At 40.2% G+C, this 16,382-nt stretch overlaps 1 pseudogene; it reads left to right on the forward strand.

The window, feature by feature from the left end:
• Positions 1-11,989: 11,989 nt before the first annotated feature.
• LOC111439269 lies at positions 11,990-12,818 on the forward strand (annotated as a pseudogene).
• Positions 12,819-16,382: the final 3,564 nt, after the last annotated feature.

The raw sequence follows: 16,382 nt of genomic DNA on the forward strand, positions 1-16,382 counted from the left end.
GTCGTGTTATTTAAATAGAAGACATTTGAACAATGTGTGTAATTACATGTGATAAACACGAAGTATATTGAACGTGTTATTTTCATTAACATCTTGAAATTTTAGAAATGTTTTATCAATCCTATTTAACAAGCGTCAGTAATAGGTTGCATTAAAGGTGTACTATTTTAAAGAATATAATATGAAAAAAGGAATATGGATAGACTTAAAAAGTGAACCAACAAACCTTACCAAAATGAATTCAAATAATAATAAATAAAAAAAACTATAATTACACTCTTCAATCAACAAATAATGTACTAAAATCACACAACTCGGACCCTGGATTTCAATATAGAACACGGAGAATAAAAGAGCAAAGACATGAGAAGAAATATACGGGGTTATAATGAGGCTAAAAAGGTTCACTAGTGGATACTGATTTAAAAATGACTGAGAAGTTTATTATGGGTTTGAACGCAGAGATTCGGTGCCTGGTGGAAGCCATAGATCCTACCACCTATAAGGATGCATTAAGGACGGCCAAGGCCCTGGAGAAGTTCAAGTGAAGTGCACCGAGAGTCAACAGTTACTGTCAGGCGGAAGCGACCATATGAATTTGTTGACTTCTGGCAATTGAGAGGAAAATGTCGATGAGTAAAAGACTAGCCGAAGGAAATCTTCTTCGATGAAAAAGAATAACGGAAAACAAAGGAGAGAGAATATTTGCTTAAGATCCGATGATTATTTCTCATTCAGTTGAATACTTTAAATAACAAATTTAATCCTAAAAATGGAAAGAAGTGGGCACAAACTTGCGCACAAAGTTGGTCAAAATCGCCAACAAAAATTAAGCTCTTCCACTAAACGGGAGCGTTAATTCAGATTTTTTTCAAAAGTCAAAAACAACTAACGAAATCTAAGGAAACCATTGCTTTTATCTAACAATCTCCTCCTAAAAGCTGTGGTATATCTACTTTATTATTTGAACTCCGATCTTTGAGCGTAGTTCTTCAAATTTTACCCACGCCAAGGACTTGGTGAAAATGTCTCCAAGCTGTTCCTCTGTTCGAATGAAAGCAATCTTGATGAGCCCTCGATCTGCACATTCTCGGATGTAGTGGAATCTGATTTCTATGTGCTTGCTCCGATCGTGCAAAACTGGATTTTTTATCAAAAATCTAATTGTCCACGTATAGCATTGGTAGATCGATTTCTCTTCCAATGAGTTCTTCCATCAGTCGCATAAGCTAGACCCCCTGTGTTTCCGCCGTCGAAGCGGCGATATATTCTGCTTCGCAGGAAGACAAAACAATTATCTTTTGTTTTGTTGATGGCCAACAGATCGCGCCGCCTGAGAGGAAGTAGATCATCCCGCTGGTGCTCTTACGATCATTAACGTCACCGGCCATGTCACTATCACTGTAGTCGACCAGCTCAAGCTTCTTCTTTCCTTTTCCTACGCAGTATCTCACACCCTAGCCTCTGGTTCTAGCCACATAGCGCAGGATGCGCTTGACAGCCACAAGATGCTCCTCCCTAGGTGCTTCCATGAATCTACTCACGTATCTAACTGAGTAAGCAAGGTTAGGGCATGTGTTTACCAGATAGCGCAGGCTCCCGACAATGCTGCAGTAATTGGTGGTGTCGACTGTCGTCGTAGTGCCGACCTTCCTCAGTTGGAGCCGGGCCTTCATTGGCGTTCTTGTAGGGTTATTGTCCGCAAGTCAAGTTGTGTCCAGCAGCTTTTTCGCATACGCACTTTGGCAAATGGTGATGCCGGTAGTACTCTGTTGCACTTCGATGTCGAGGTAGTAGTTGAGCATGCCGAGATCGCTCATCTTGAAGTTCTTTGACATCTCCCTCTTGAACCTTCCAAGGACTTCCATGTCGCCTCTAGAGATTATGAGGTCGTCGACGTACACTCCCACAATCAGTCGCTACTCGTCATGACCGTGCGTGTACATGCCATGTGCAGAGGCACAACGCTTGAACTTCAGCGATAGTAGGGTATTGTCGAGCTTCGCGTTCCAGGCTCGTGATGCTTGTCGAAGCCCATAGATTGTCTTATGCAGGCGCAATACCTTGTCAGGGTTGTCATTGTCTAGGAAGCTCGGTGGTTGTCGAACATAGACTTCAGCTCTCTGTTCAGGAACGCGGATTTCACGTCCATGTGGTGGACCTCCCAAGAATGATGTGCCGCAATTGCCAGCAATAGGCAGACAGATTCCAGCCTTGCCACTGGCGCGAATACCTCCTCGAAATACACTCCTTGCTTTTGGACGTAGCCCTTCGCCACCAGTCGGGCCTTGTGTTTCACAACTTCTTCCTTTTCGTTGCGCTTCAGTTTGAAGACCCATTTGAGTCCTATGGCTCGGTGTCCCGGTGACATATCTTCCAGACTCCACGTCTGGTTCTCGGTGATGGATGTCATCTCCTCCTGCATTGCCTTCAAATCAGGAAGCCTTGGTTAAGCAAATGACCAGCAACAACGAGTTTTCCCCAAAGTCAGAAGATGCGTTGTATGTCAAAGATCAAAGGAGACAAAATTATCATTCAAAGCCTTCATCAACCAATAAGAAACAATTCAGAAGTGAGGAGTTGTCAAAGAAGCCATTTAAAGTTTGTTACAAGTGTGGAAAACCTGGCCATTTTAAACGATATTGTCGGGTAAAAGTGGTATGTCATCGTTGCGAAAAGCCAGGCCATATTAAGCCAAATTTCCGAGTTAAAATGCAGGAATCAGAAGCTAATGCAGTACATGAAAGGAAAAGTTCTTTAGATCCAATTTGGGAATATTGCTTAACCACTGAAGTTCTTGACCAGCCAACAAATGTGACTTCAGTTGTACATCAAGATGATGTTTTTGCAAATGCTCATGGCTTTATAGACTACAATGAAGAATGGATTGTTGATTCTGGTTGTTCTCATCATGAAACTGAAAACGAAACTCTTCTATCAGATGTTCATCCACATTTTCAAAAGAAGGTCATTATGACAACCGATAATTCAATGCATCTTGTGACGAAAGAATGAGATTTGAATGATTGGAGTGTTCTACTCAAGAACGTTTATCATGTTCCGGGTTTGAAAAAAAAAAACCTTGCTTCTGTATCACAAATAATAGATTCAGGAAGGTATGTTCTTTTTGGTCCTAAAGATGTTCAAATATTATCTAATGTGAAACATGTTGCTACTGATATCATGTTCTGTGGAAAAAGAAAAAAATCTTTGTATGTTTTATCAGTTAGTGATGAATATATCAAGAAAGTTGGTTATAATGCAAGCTCAACTCTTTGGCATGCTCGTTTGGGTCACGTGGATTTTCAGTTGTTGCAGAAAATATCCACAAAACAACTTCTTGATGGTGTCCCTGTCTTTAAAGATATTCTGGATGATGAGATTTGTCCAGGCTGCCAATATGGCAAGCCTCATCGTCTTCCTTTCACAAGCTCAAAGAGTAGAGCTTCAATAGTATTAGAATTGATTCATTCTGATCTTTTGGGACCGACGCGAACAGCAAGCTATTCCAGCTTTCATTATGTGATGGTGTTTGTGGATGATTTCTCTCGCTTTAGTTGGGTATACTTCTTAGAACACAAAAGTGAAGCTTTTTCAAAATTTATTCAGTTCAAGCATGCTGTAAAACAGAATTTGAATTGAAAATCAAGTGCTTGGGCAATGATAATGGAGGGGAATATCTTTCAAATGATTTTACGGAATACTGTAAGGAGCATGGGATTCAGCGTCAACTGACTTGTCCAGAAACCCTGCAACAAAATGGGGTGGCTGAGCGTAAATTAGCTCATCTTACATCAGTTTGCTTGTCTTGGTTGCATGCGAGGAGTCTTCCAAGAGAGTTATGGGCGTAAGCTTTTCAAACAGCTTTCCATGTTGTAAATCAGTTGCCTCCATGGCCAGTGACAGAATCATCACCATTCGAGCTGATCTATCATCGTAAACCCAATGTGAGTTATTTTCATATTTTTGGGTCTATTTGTTACGTTGATGTACTGAAACATAATCGAACTAAACTTGACCCAAAGGGTAAGAAATGCATTTTTGTTGGCTATGATACTCATAGAAAGGGTTGGAGGTGTATGGATTTGGAAACAAAGATGGTTATTGTGTCTCGTGATGTGGTGTTTGATGAAATTTCAAGTTACAGAGAAGATGCGGATAACAGCAAAAGTACAACTATTGTTGCACTTTTTCCTGACGATTCTACATTAGGGAGAAAAGAATTTTCAATTGTGACAGACATTCAAGTTGAAGAGAACAGAGAAGCGATTACAAATATTGAAGTTGCCACAAGAAAAAATTCTCAAAGACAGAAAAAACTACCAGGTCATTTGTCTGATTTTGTAGTTGACATTAATCAATTTTCTGTTTTGTCATGTTTTTTTTTATGGGAGATACAAGTGAAAATGAGCCGAAGTTGTACAGTGAAGCCAAAGGAATTTCAAAATGGAAAAATACAATGATGGAAGAAATTTTAGCACTCCGAAAAAATGACACCTGAGAGCTTGTACTAAAGCCTCATGATACCGATTTAATTACTTTCAAGTGGGTTTAGAAGATGAAGAAAAAAACTAATGGTAGAATTAATAGACACAAAGCTCGCCTTGTTGCTCGTGGGTTCTCTCAGCAATATGGTCAAGACTAGAACGAGACTTTTAGTCCAATCGCAAGGATGGTAACATTACAGACAATCATCTCTTTAGCTGCTAGTAAAGGCTGGAAATTATGGCAGCTTGATGTGAAAAATGCTTTCCTTTACGGAGGGTTGGATTATGATATTTTTATGGAGCAGCCGCAAGGATTTACCTCTAAGGAATATCCTGATTACGTGTGTAGACTTAAGAAGCATTATACGGACTCAAACAAGCTCCTTGTGCTTGGTTTGGTAAGATTGCTCAATCTCTTAATTTTTGTGCTTTTAAGTCTTCATGTGCTGATTCGAACTTATTTGTTAAGAAAACAACAACTGGATGCACCATGCTCTTACTTTATGTTGATGATATGATTATTACTGGTGATGACAGTGTTGAAATCAGTAGTCTTCAAGATGCCTTGTTTGTTCGTTTTGAAATGAAAATATTAGGTGAAGCTGATTGTTTTCTGGGTTTAGAAATTAAGAAATGTGATGATGGTTATTTTCTTTCTAAAAAACGATATGCATCAAGTTTATTGCAGAGGTTTCGTATGGAGAATTCAAGAGAAAAAACTACTCCTATGGAACCAAATCTAAAATTAGCTAGAAATGAGGGAAGTCATTAGTAGATGCAACATTCTTTCAACAACTTGTTGGTAGTTTATTCTATTTAACTATCACAAGGCCAGACATTGCCTTTTCAGTAGGAGTTGTCTCGATTTATGGATCAACCACATGAGACTCATTTAACTGCAACAAAAAGGATTCTTTGTTACATCAAGGGCACTCTAAATTATGGGTTAATGTATGAGAAATCAAAGTCATTTTTATTGAGTTGTTTTGTGGATGTTGATTGGGATGGTGATGAGAATGACAGATGCTCCACAACAGGTTTTTGTTTTAAAGCAGGCTCTGCTACAATTTCATGGTGCAGTAAAAAGCAAAGCACCGTTGCTTTGTCAAGTTGTGAAGTAGAATATGTAGCTGCTACAATGGCTACTTAAGAATGCTTGTGGCTCAGAAGGCTTATTCAAGAAATGGTGACTACTCTTAATCAGCTAATTCAAATCAATTCTGATAATGAAAGTGCAATAAAACTTGCTGGAAATCTGGTGTTTCATGCTCGTTCGAAACATATTGAAACTCATTATCATTTTGTTCGAGAGAAAGTATTATCGCAGGATGTTGAATTGTAGAAAATACATACTAATGAGCAAGTTGCAGACATATTGACTAAGGCACTTGAAATCAATTGTGATAATGAAAGTGTAATAAAATTTGTTGGAAATCTGATGTTTCATGCTCGTTCGAAACATATTAAAACTCATTATCATTTTGTTCGAGAGAAAGTATTATCGCAGGATGTTGAATTGTAGAAAATATATACTAATGAGCAAGTTGCAGACATATTGACTAAGGCACTTGCCAAAGTGAAGTTTGAAGCTTTTCGTAAGTCTCTCGGAGTTATTGAGAAATAAGCTTGCAAGAGGCTGTCAGAATTAATGCAACTTACTGCTAGTTGAATTAGTTGAGTTATTCATCTTTATTAGGAGTCAACCTAAATAGTTTATTGAAGTTAAGTCTTTGCAGGAGTTATTTATAGGATTCATTTCAGTTTAAATAGGAGCCCTACACTTAGTAAAACACAGCCTAAAGCAGTTCATTATTTCAGTTGTCTCTATATTATCTTCTTTGATTAATAATAATTTCATATTTATTCACACTTTTGAGAGTGAGATATTGTGACAGTGAATTGATTTGGGTTGTGGTCTGTCTCGATCACGTCGTTCCACTACCAGAAGGTACTTTCGTCGAAGATGACGTCGCGAGACACATGAGTTCGCCCCCTCACAAGATCATAGAGTCTGTATGCCTTGTTCCTAGGTTCGTAGCCGATGAAGACGACTTTCAGCCCCCTGGGATCGAGCTTGGCGAGGTGGGGACGGGCTTACTTCATGTCTGCAATGCAGCTGAACACTCGGAGATGATGTATCACTGGCTTCTTGTTGTATCAGGCCTTGTGTGGCATTTTTCTGTCGAGGCTTTGCGTGATGAATGATTGAGGAGGTAGACTGCCGTCATTACCGCCTCTCCCCAGAATCTCTCAAGCATCCCAGGCGTCATCAGCAATGACCTCGCTGTCTCGACGATGGTCTGATTTCAGCGCTCCACCACTCTGTTGGTGGGAGTAGGGCGCTGTTAGGTGCCATTGTATGTCGAACTCGTCGCAGTACTTACCGAAACTTGTCGAGGTGAATTTTCTACCTCAGTTTGTGCATAGCACTAACATCTTCTTTCCTCATTCGGCCTCCGCTCGCACTTGAATGCGCTTAACCGCCTCTGCCGACTCACTTTTCACTTGCAGCAGGATCAGCCACATGAAGCGGCTTTTGTCATCGACTAGTAGGAGGAAGAGGGTCTTGCCGCCTGGGTCACCGGCTGATGAGCCCACAAATATCGCTGTGCACGAGCTCCAATGGCTCATCGGCGCGGTAGGATGTCTGAGACAGAAAGGAGTGCACCTCTGTTTGCCGATGAGGCACCCGTCGCACAACTGTTCACACCTTTGATTGTCCGAAAATCGTGCACCATCTCCTCCTTGTGTAATTTTTGTAGAGTAGGAAAGTTTAAGTGCCCGTAACTTGCATGCCACCTCCAAGATACCTCTTTGGTCTTGGCCGAGAGGCTGACGGGTTGCTCTATCTCCAACTCTAAGATGTAAAGATGGTTTGTCGTGCGCTGAACTTGCGTGAGTAGCCGTCGTCGATCATCATAGATTTTGAGTAGCCCGCGCTCGATGGAAATGAAGCAGCCAGCCTCATCGAGTTGACCCATGCTCACAAGGTTAGCCTTGAGCCTCGGGATGAAGTAGATGCCGGTAAGCTTGCGATGCTCACCTCCCTTGCTAATGAACAGGATGGTGTCACGCCCTTCGATCTTGACGACGGAGCCGTCGCCGAATTTCACCGTCCCGTGAATCCCCGAGTCGAGCTCGGAGGATGCAGATCTAGCCTCGGTCATATGGTTTGTTGCCCCTATGTCGAGGACCCATCGCCGGTGCTCATGCTGCTCATCCCTCTCGCTCATCTGAGTGAACACTCGCTCCTCCTTCAGTTGAAATGGCTCCTCTGCTAGTGCCCTTTGCTACGCCCAGCTGGGGCTCTTCCTCGGGTTCGACGCTCACCAGAGGAGCAGTTATGCCGTCATCGATTACCTTCATCTCCGTGGATTTGGAATCGAAATTGGAAGTTATGCCGTCGTTGATTACCTCCAACTCCATGGATTTGGAATCGAAATTGGGGATGTCGGATAAGACTGATGCACTTACCATGAAGAGAGCTGGCTCGTCCTCTTCGGATTGAGCCACATGGGCCTTCTCGGCCTTCTCCTTGTTCCTGAGCTTGTTCCAGCAATTCTTGCTCAGGTGACCTCTCTTTCCACAGTTCGAGCACTGAATCGGCCCGCCATCGGTCTGACTCCTTCTTTTGATCCCCATCTTTCCCGCGGGTGTGCCCGCGAGATTTCCATGGCTTCTTACCGCCTTTGCGGCTAGAGGGCTCGTTGTTCTCGCTGGTGTTGCCGCAGAGCTTTAGGCTTGCAAGCCATTCCTCCTCAGTAAGGAGTAGACGAGGTCGTTCACGTCAAGCAATGGTCTCAATTAAAGTGGGATCTCCGAGAGCTCCTTCCGCAGCTGCTCGATGTTGGATTCCCGCACTCGCTGTACACCAATCCGACGGGATTTGATTGCTTCCCAAGCCAATTGCGTAGTGTGCTTGGCTCCTTCCGCAGCTTCTCGATGTTGGATTTCCGCACTTGCTGCATACCAACCCAACAGGATTTGATTCCCTCCCAGGCTATTTTCGCGGTGCACTTGACGCCCGTCATCATGGCGTCGGCCTCTTTGTGGCAATGATGGAGATGCCGACACACGATGACGGCGTGGAGGAGTGAGTGAGCCTGCTCGGGATGGATCCCACGATGTGTGTATTTTTGCGCTTTGCATTTTCTTCTACTCAAACCTAAGACTTGTGTGTTGCATTTTCTTCTTGCAGTGTTCATTATGGTGCGGTTTCTTTGTCGACTACACCGTTTTTTGTGGTGTATACGGTGCGGGAGTTGACACTTGATACCTTCCTCTTTGTAAAACTTTGAGATTTTTTGGGATAAGAACTCACCACATCGGTCTGTGCACAAGATTTTCAGCTTGTGATTAGACCCATTCTCAACGAGTCTTTTGAACTTCTTGAACGCACATAATGCCTCTTCTTTTTCTTTGAGCATGTACACTCACATCCAATGACTATAATCATCAATAAGTAAGAGAAAATACTTGTTGCCAGCAATCGATGATGGGGTGATCGGGCCACGCAAATCTACATGAACCAGTTACTGTGGTCGCTCATCACGAAAACTACTTTGAGCTGGGAACGACAGTCTTGTTTGATTGTAGACTAGGCAACTTTCACATAGCTGGTTCGGGTGCATGATTTTGGGTAGCCCCATAGCTATCTTCTTCTCTGCCATCATTTTGAGCGTTTGATAGTTCACGTGCCCAAGTCTTGCATGTCATAGCCAAGCCAGGTCTACAAGTACCGTCAAAAGGGAGGTGGGATGACTAGTCTCCAATAGTATTTGTACAGGTTGTTATGCTACCATTTTACCTTCATCAACAAATTTTCATTTCTGTCGAACATCTTGAGGTACGAGCCAGCTAACTGTCAGAATTTAGTGCAACTTATTGCTAGTTTGAATTAGTCAAGATATTCATAATCAGTTAATATTTTTCCCTTTATGATTTAATTAGTAGTATATTTTATTTTATTGTCAAGATTTAGTTAGTTTATATTTTCTTATTTGTAGGTATTAGTTGGTAGGTTATATCCTATTTAAACGTTGTGAATATCAATGAAGATTGAACCTTCGATCCAAATTCTATTTCTCATTCTTAACTCTGTTTTGTTTGTTTCCTTGAGTAATGATCTATTCACACTTTTGAGTGGTAGATCTTGTGTTAATTGGGATCAGAGTCAAGATGGTAACCAAGGGTTTGATATTATTACTCAACGAGATGAAGGGTGGAAGTGCTTCTATGGCTATGGAAAAGCTTGTTGGCAATAATTATAATTATTGGAAGTTATGTACGGAAGCTTATCTCCAGGGGCAAGATTTGTGGTGATGATATAGAAATTCTAGCAGATACTCCACAGAATGCTGAATTACGCCGAAAATGGAAGATCAAATGTGGAAAAGCTTTATTTACCTTGCGAACTTTGATTAGCAAGGAATATATTGATCATGTTTGTGATTTAAAATCACCAAAGCAAATGTGGGAAACACTTCAAAAGCTGCTCACTAAGAAAAATATAGCTCGATTGCAATTTCTAGAGAATGAACTAGCAGTGGTAACTCAAGGTAATTTTTCTGTTGAGGAATATTTCTTGAAAGTGAAAAATTTGTGTTATGAAATTTCAAAATTAGATGCTGAGGAGCTAGTGAGTGATGCTCGATTACGGCATTATCTTATTCATGGATTACAAAAAGACTTTATGCCTTTTGTTTCCTCAATACAAGGGTGGGCAAATCAGCCTACAGTTATTGAATTGGAGAATTTGCTTTCTAATCAGGAAGTTTTGATTTAACAAATGACTAACAGCAACGAGCTTTCCCTAAAGTCAGAAGATGTATTGTATGTCAAAGATGAAAGGAGACAGAATTTTCATTCAAAGCCTTCATCAAGCAATGGGAATCAATTCAGAAGTGAGGAGTCATCAAAGAAGCCATTTAAAGTTTGTTACAAGTGTGGAAAACCAAGCCATTTCAAACAAGATTGTCGGGTGAAAGTGGTGTGTCATCGTTGCGGAAAGTAAGATCATATTAAGCCAAATTTCCGAATTAAAATGCAGGAATCAAAAGCAAATGCGGTACATGAAAGTAAAAGTTCTTTAGATCCAAGTTGGGAACACTGCTTAACCATTAAAGTTCTTGACCAGCCAACAAATGTGACTTCAGCTGTACATCAAAATGATGTTTTTGCAAATGCTCATGCCTTTATAGACTACAATGAAGAATGAATTGTCGATTCTGGTTGTTCTCATCATGCAACTGGAAACGAAACTCTTCTATCAGATATTTGTCCACATTGTCAAAACAAGAGTAAAAGGCCTAGCAAAGTCGCTGACTTAGAATCACGGCTTTCTCAACTCCAGAAGGAACTAAAGAAAACAAATGATCAACTGAGCGCATTTGAATCACACAAAAAGTAAGCCCAACAGGAAGCAGAAGAAGAAAAGAAACAACTATCAGATGTCTCCAGGATTGGACGAGAGAGGGAGTGAGAGTAATTCTCCCAAGGGATTGAGAGATGTGAAATCGCCATCTCTATCTAAAGATTCAAGTAATGAGCAATCAAAATTAAGAACCTCACCTAGCTTGGCTTCTAAGGGGTGTGAGAGCCCAAGAATCAAAGTCCAAGTCACCGACAAAGTCGAAGGATTCAGAAAGCCAGCAATCAAAGAGTACTATGGTGAAAAAGGGGGAGGACTTGCAGGACGATAGTGGGAATAACAATGAAATGGAGGAAAGAGAATTAGAACCTGTCTCTGAGGTTGAAACTGCGCTTGCATCTGAACCTGAACCGAATCTTGAACTTGAACCAAATCTGAAATCGAAAACTGGATGTGAAGCTGAATTGTTTCCTGAGAGTGAAGATAAGTTGGTAGAAGAAAAGCATTGGAACCTGATAATTATCAGAGGGAGGTTGAAAGTAAGAATCTAGACCAAGTTCAGAAAGGTAGTGTTGTACTAGAGGTTGAGTTGTTGGATAAGAGCATGGATATGGCTAAAGAGACAAAAGCTTGCAGTGATGACGCTGGTTTATCAGAAAGTCGGGATGTATCGATTGATTTTGTGAATTGTACCAAGGATGAATGTGATGTTGTGGTTGACGAAGGCGACAAATTGGAAGACAGTTTGGTTGGTGAAAGAGAACAAGGTAATGGAATGGATGACAAGAACTCGTTAGAATCTTCAGTTCAGTTGGATGACGAGTGCAAGGAAAGCAAGGGCATCGATCAAGAAGTGAAGACCAGGGATTTTGATGTATTAGATAAAGAGGTAGAAAAAGAAATTTTAGATAGAGAGAACAAAAACTACCAAGACACAAAATTTTAGAGATAAAGGCAAAAGTGTGGCTGTCAGTCCTTCAACCTCCCATGAACTTGGACCGATAGAGAACATGGAGCTACTGAAATTTATAGGGACAATGATATGGAAGGGCCAAGTACTAGGGGGTTTGAGTTGCCAATGATAGAATCTCCTTTTGGACCTCTAGGACCAATGCAACCACTTACTCCTACCATGTCACCCGGTCCAGGCCCACCAATTTCACCAGGCTCGATAGCCGGTGGTATGAAGGTCACTTCCGCTGTAGCGGCGGCACTATCGACGAGGTACCAACCGTTGGAGGATGGCAGATTCCAATGGCGGAGGTTGATGAGCTCATCCACGATGGTGGCTAAGGAATAGGGAAAGGTAAAGTTAGAACAAGGGATTAAGGATGTTGAGAATCAGAAGGAAAAAAGAAGGATAATGAGCTGGTTTCAAGCTATTGGAGGATTTACAGGTTGAAGTTTACTAGGGAAGATGGGTCTGAATGGCTTTGGAATTGCATTATGCCACGCGAGACTTACAGAGCGGATGTGTCCATAGATCTTGGAAAGCACTATGAGCTAAGAGCTTTTCTAAACTAAGTCGCTTACCGCATTGTGAAGCTTCTTCGAATCCCAACTGATATCTTCTTCTAGAGGCGCTACGGCTGTCGAGCAGTGAGGCTTGAGATGGTGGCAGCAATCCCAGGATGCTGCTACATCTAAAGTCACTGAGGAGGTTTCAGCACAGTGGAAAGTAGATCAAGGCCCAGCTTGAAGCAGAATATGTAGCTATTACAATGGCTACTAAAAAAATGTTTGTGGTTCAGGAGGCTTATTCAAGAAATGTGACTACACTCAATCAGCCAATTCAAATTAATTGTGATAATTATTATTTTGTTCGAGAGAAAGTGTTATCGCAGGATGTTGAATTGCAAAAAATACATACTAATCAGCAAGTTGCAGACATATTTAGTAAGGCACTAGCCAAAATGAAGTTTGAAATTTTTCGTAAGGCTGTCGTAGTTGTTGAGAAATAAGTTTGCACTAAGAGAGGATGTCAGAATTTAGTGCAATTTAGTGCTAGTCAAATATTCATAATCAGTTAATATTTGGAGAATATATTAGTTATGAAATATATTTAGGTATTTGTGTAATCAGTTAATATTTTTTTCTTTATGATTTGATTAGTATATATATATATATATATATTTTTGTCAAGATTTAGTTAGTTTATATTTTCTTATTTGTAGGTATTAGTTGGTAGCTTGTATCCTATTTAAACGTTGTGAATATCAATGAAGATTGAACCTTCGATCCCAATTCTATTTCTCATTCTTAACTCTGTATTGTTTCCTTGAGTAATAATATTATTTTCAAATCTATTCACACTTTTGAGTAGTAGATATTGTGTCACTAACTCCACTCTGCTTTCTTCTCCTATCATCTGAACAAGACTGATAATGTTACTCTTCAAGTTTGGGATATATTATATCTTGGTCAGTAAATGTTGGTCTCCATTTTTGCACGGGAACAAGATTGATCCTTTGCCTTGGATCGGTACAATTGATCCATGACCAAACTTCACATTTCCAATGAGCTTCTCATCAATCTCCTTGAACTTTGTTCGATCTCTGATCATGTGGTTGCTTGCTCCGTTGTTAAGGTACCACATGTTGGTCTCCATTCGATCTTCTTCTTTTGTGAGAAGGTTTGCTATAACCTTTTCTTCGTTGAGCATCAACAGGTTGGCCATCTTTTCGGCCAACATCAGTGCAGCTCTTGATCTTGCGTGAGTGTAGTTTGCCTTCTCATCTCACTTCTTCTTGCCGCATTATACCGCATAGTGCCCATATTTTCCACAAGAATAACACTTGATCATACTCGTCCTTCCAAGGATTGACATTATTATGAGTTTGCGAGGTATTGTCACGACCTCCTCTATCACCACATCCACGGCCATGTCCACGACCACGTCCACGACCTCAATTTTTCATGTTATGGTTGTCACGTCTCCTCGTACTTGAAAAAGAAGAGCTAGCCGCATCATTTTTTTTGTCCGTGGGAGCCACTCCTCATGTGTGAATAAGAGGTATTTTTCCTCCTCTTTGTCTTCATAGCCACAAAGTATCTCCTCATGGACCTTAAAACGACCAACGACCTCATCAAGTGATTTTCTTAAGCTCGCCGAACTGCTCGATCTAGATAACAATTTGCAAGAATATTGGGGAACAACTAGAAGAAACCTTGTGAGACGAAGATCTCCTCCACCATGTCGCCTAATGACCGAATGCCGCTAACAATCGTCGTCAACTTCATGGCAAAGTTGTTTATTGACTCACTGTCCTTCTTGTAGATAGCCTCGAACTCACTCTTCAAGGTCTACATCTTTGCTTCCTTGATATGTTCCACGCCGCATCATTCTTTTTCACCAGATTTCATCATTTGTCTCAATATAGGAACTATTTAAGGAATTTGAGCATGAAATGAGTTGGTTTGATATATGTAAAAGCACATTTATCGAAGAATGAACTGTTGAGTTATGATATGACCGAAATTAAGAGCATGTCTTTAGTATGATATAAACCATGTTATGGGAGACCGATTATATATGTTTGAGCATAGAATGAGTTGCAATGACACATGTTGAAAATGTGATTATGTTTGTTTACTGAAGTGCGTAAGAAATGTCCTATGATTGAAATTTACGACTAGGTTTCTATGATTTGATCATTATGCTATGTATATGTTACATATGTTCTAATATTAGCGGTTATACGGGGACGATTAGGGGTTCACCAACTAACCCGTAATAGTAAACCTGACTCGATTATCAAGGGTCCAAATAACTATAGACATGACCATATTATTGTCGATGGTTCCTTGTGGGGACTTATTAGAAGTTTGGCAGTTAATTTTCTATTAGTGAACCTGTCACAAGTGACAGGGGTCTACATTGGTACATTAGAGTTGGTCAAGATTTATTGTTCATGCATGTGAATTAGCCGTTATATGGGTACGATTAGAGGTTCACCAACTAACCCTTAATCGTAAACCTGACTCGATTGTTAGGGGTCCAAATAACTATAGGACTGGCCTATTATTGTAGATAGTACTTTGTGGGGATTTATAGGAAGTTTAATAGTTAGTTTTCTTTAAGTGAACTAGTCATGAATGGTGGGGGTCCATAGTAATACACTTGAGAGTTGGTCAATTCCTAGAATGCATGAACCTTTGAGAACCAAGGTTGTGCCTCGAGGACTCTGAGATATGATGATGATGATGGGAGACTAGCAAAAATGACTAACTTGGAGGCCTAAAGAAATTAAGAATATTCCGAGGGCTTGAGGTCCAGATAGGATGAAGAACCAAGAGCAAGTAGAATGAAAAGTCTAGGGTGTAGCCTAGGAAAAGCCTATACGGGGAATGAATCCCCAAAAGAGAATAAGATATCAAACGTATGAACAATATCAATAAGATTTAATAATGAAATATGAACTACCAGCAATCTGGTTATTGAGTATGTTTTATATACTCATCCGTGCTACTTTAACTTTCTTTCAGGTGGAGCTCGATGTAGTGGTCGAGGTGGAAGCACATGTGGGTTGTTGGCTATAGAGAGTCCTATCAAACTTGAGTCTGGAGTTCCTTTATAGCTACCTTTAAATGATGCATTTCATGTATGTTAAATAGTTTGATCTTGTAGTGGTGTATTTTAGTGGTCTCTTCTTGTTTCTTTATAAAAAAAAAAAAAAAAAATCATTACTGTTCTAATCAAATTTCAAAGTGCATGCACATGTTTAAATGTGGATTGATCTTTACAATTAATTGTCACAAAAAAAAAAATGCTCTAGCAATTTTTCAGATACAAAAGTCGATAGCAATGATGTCATCGGGAACCATGGAACTGTCAACATATTTCACTAAGCTCAAAGCATTCTAGAATGAATTGGAAGCGCACCGCACACCATTTGTCTATAATCAATGCCAAATACATGTTGATCAATTAGAAGAACACAAGTTGATGCAACTACTCATGGGTGATAAGATAAGAAATCACTACAAGGGGAGTAAGATTCGAATTACCTTGTTGATCGAATATCTCAAGGCAAGAACACTTGATTGAGATTCGAATCACTCCACAAGCAAGATCGATCATGTCTAGCTTGAATGATTCTTGTTGATCAAATATCTCAAACACTTGTTTGAGATTTGAATCACTCCACAAGCAAGATTGATCATGTCGAGCTTGAATGATTCTACATGCAATCTAAACTACATAGAATTGCAAAGAAACTTAGCCATCGGCTAAAGAAAAGCACAAATGCTCCTTTTACTATATTTTCCAAGTCTACCTTACAAATACAACATACATGGCTTTATATAGCCTCAAGATGAAACTATTAGAGGCATTCCAAAAGTTGTAACATTCACACTTTATGGCCATAATTAGCCATTATGTAAATGTAACCGAAATTAAAAAGTCTTAAAATACAATAACTCTAAATTACTCTAAATTATAACTCACCCAAAATTTATAACAATCAAACTTCATTCTTCTTCAAGGTGGCATGAATTGAAACATCTTTTGATAATTTTGACAA

This window comes from Cucurbita moschata, unplaced genomic scaffold, assembly GCF_002738365.1.
Source record: "Cucurbita moschata cultivar Rifu unplaced genomic scaffold, Cmos_1.0 Cmo_Scf00089, whole genome shotgun sequence".
In the NCBI taxonomy this organism is placed as follows: Eukaryota; Viridiplantae; Streptophyta; class Magnoliopsida; order Cucurbitales; family Cucurbitaceae; genus Cucurbita; species Cucurbita moschata.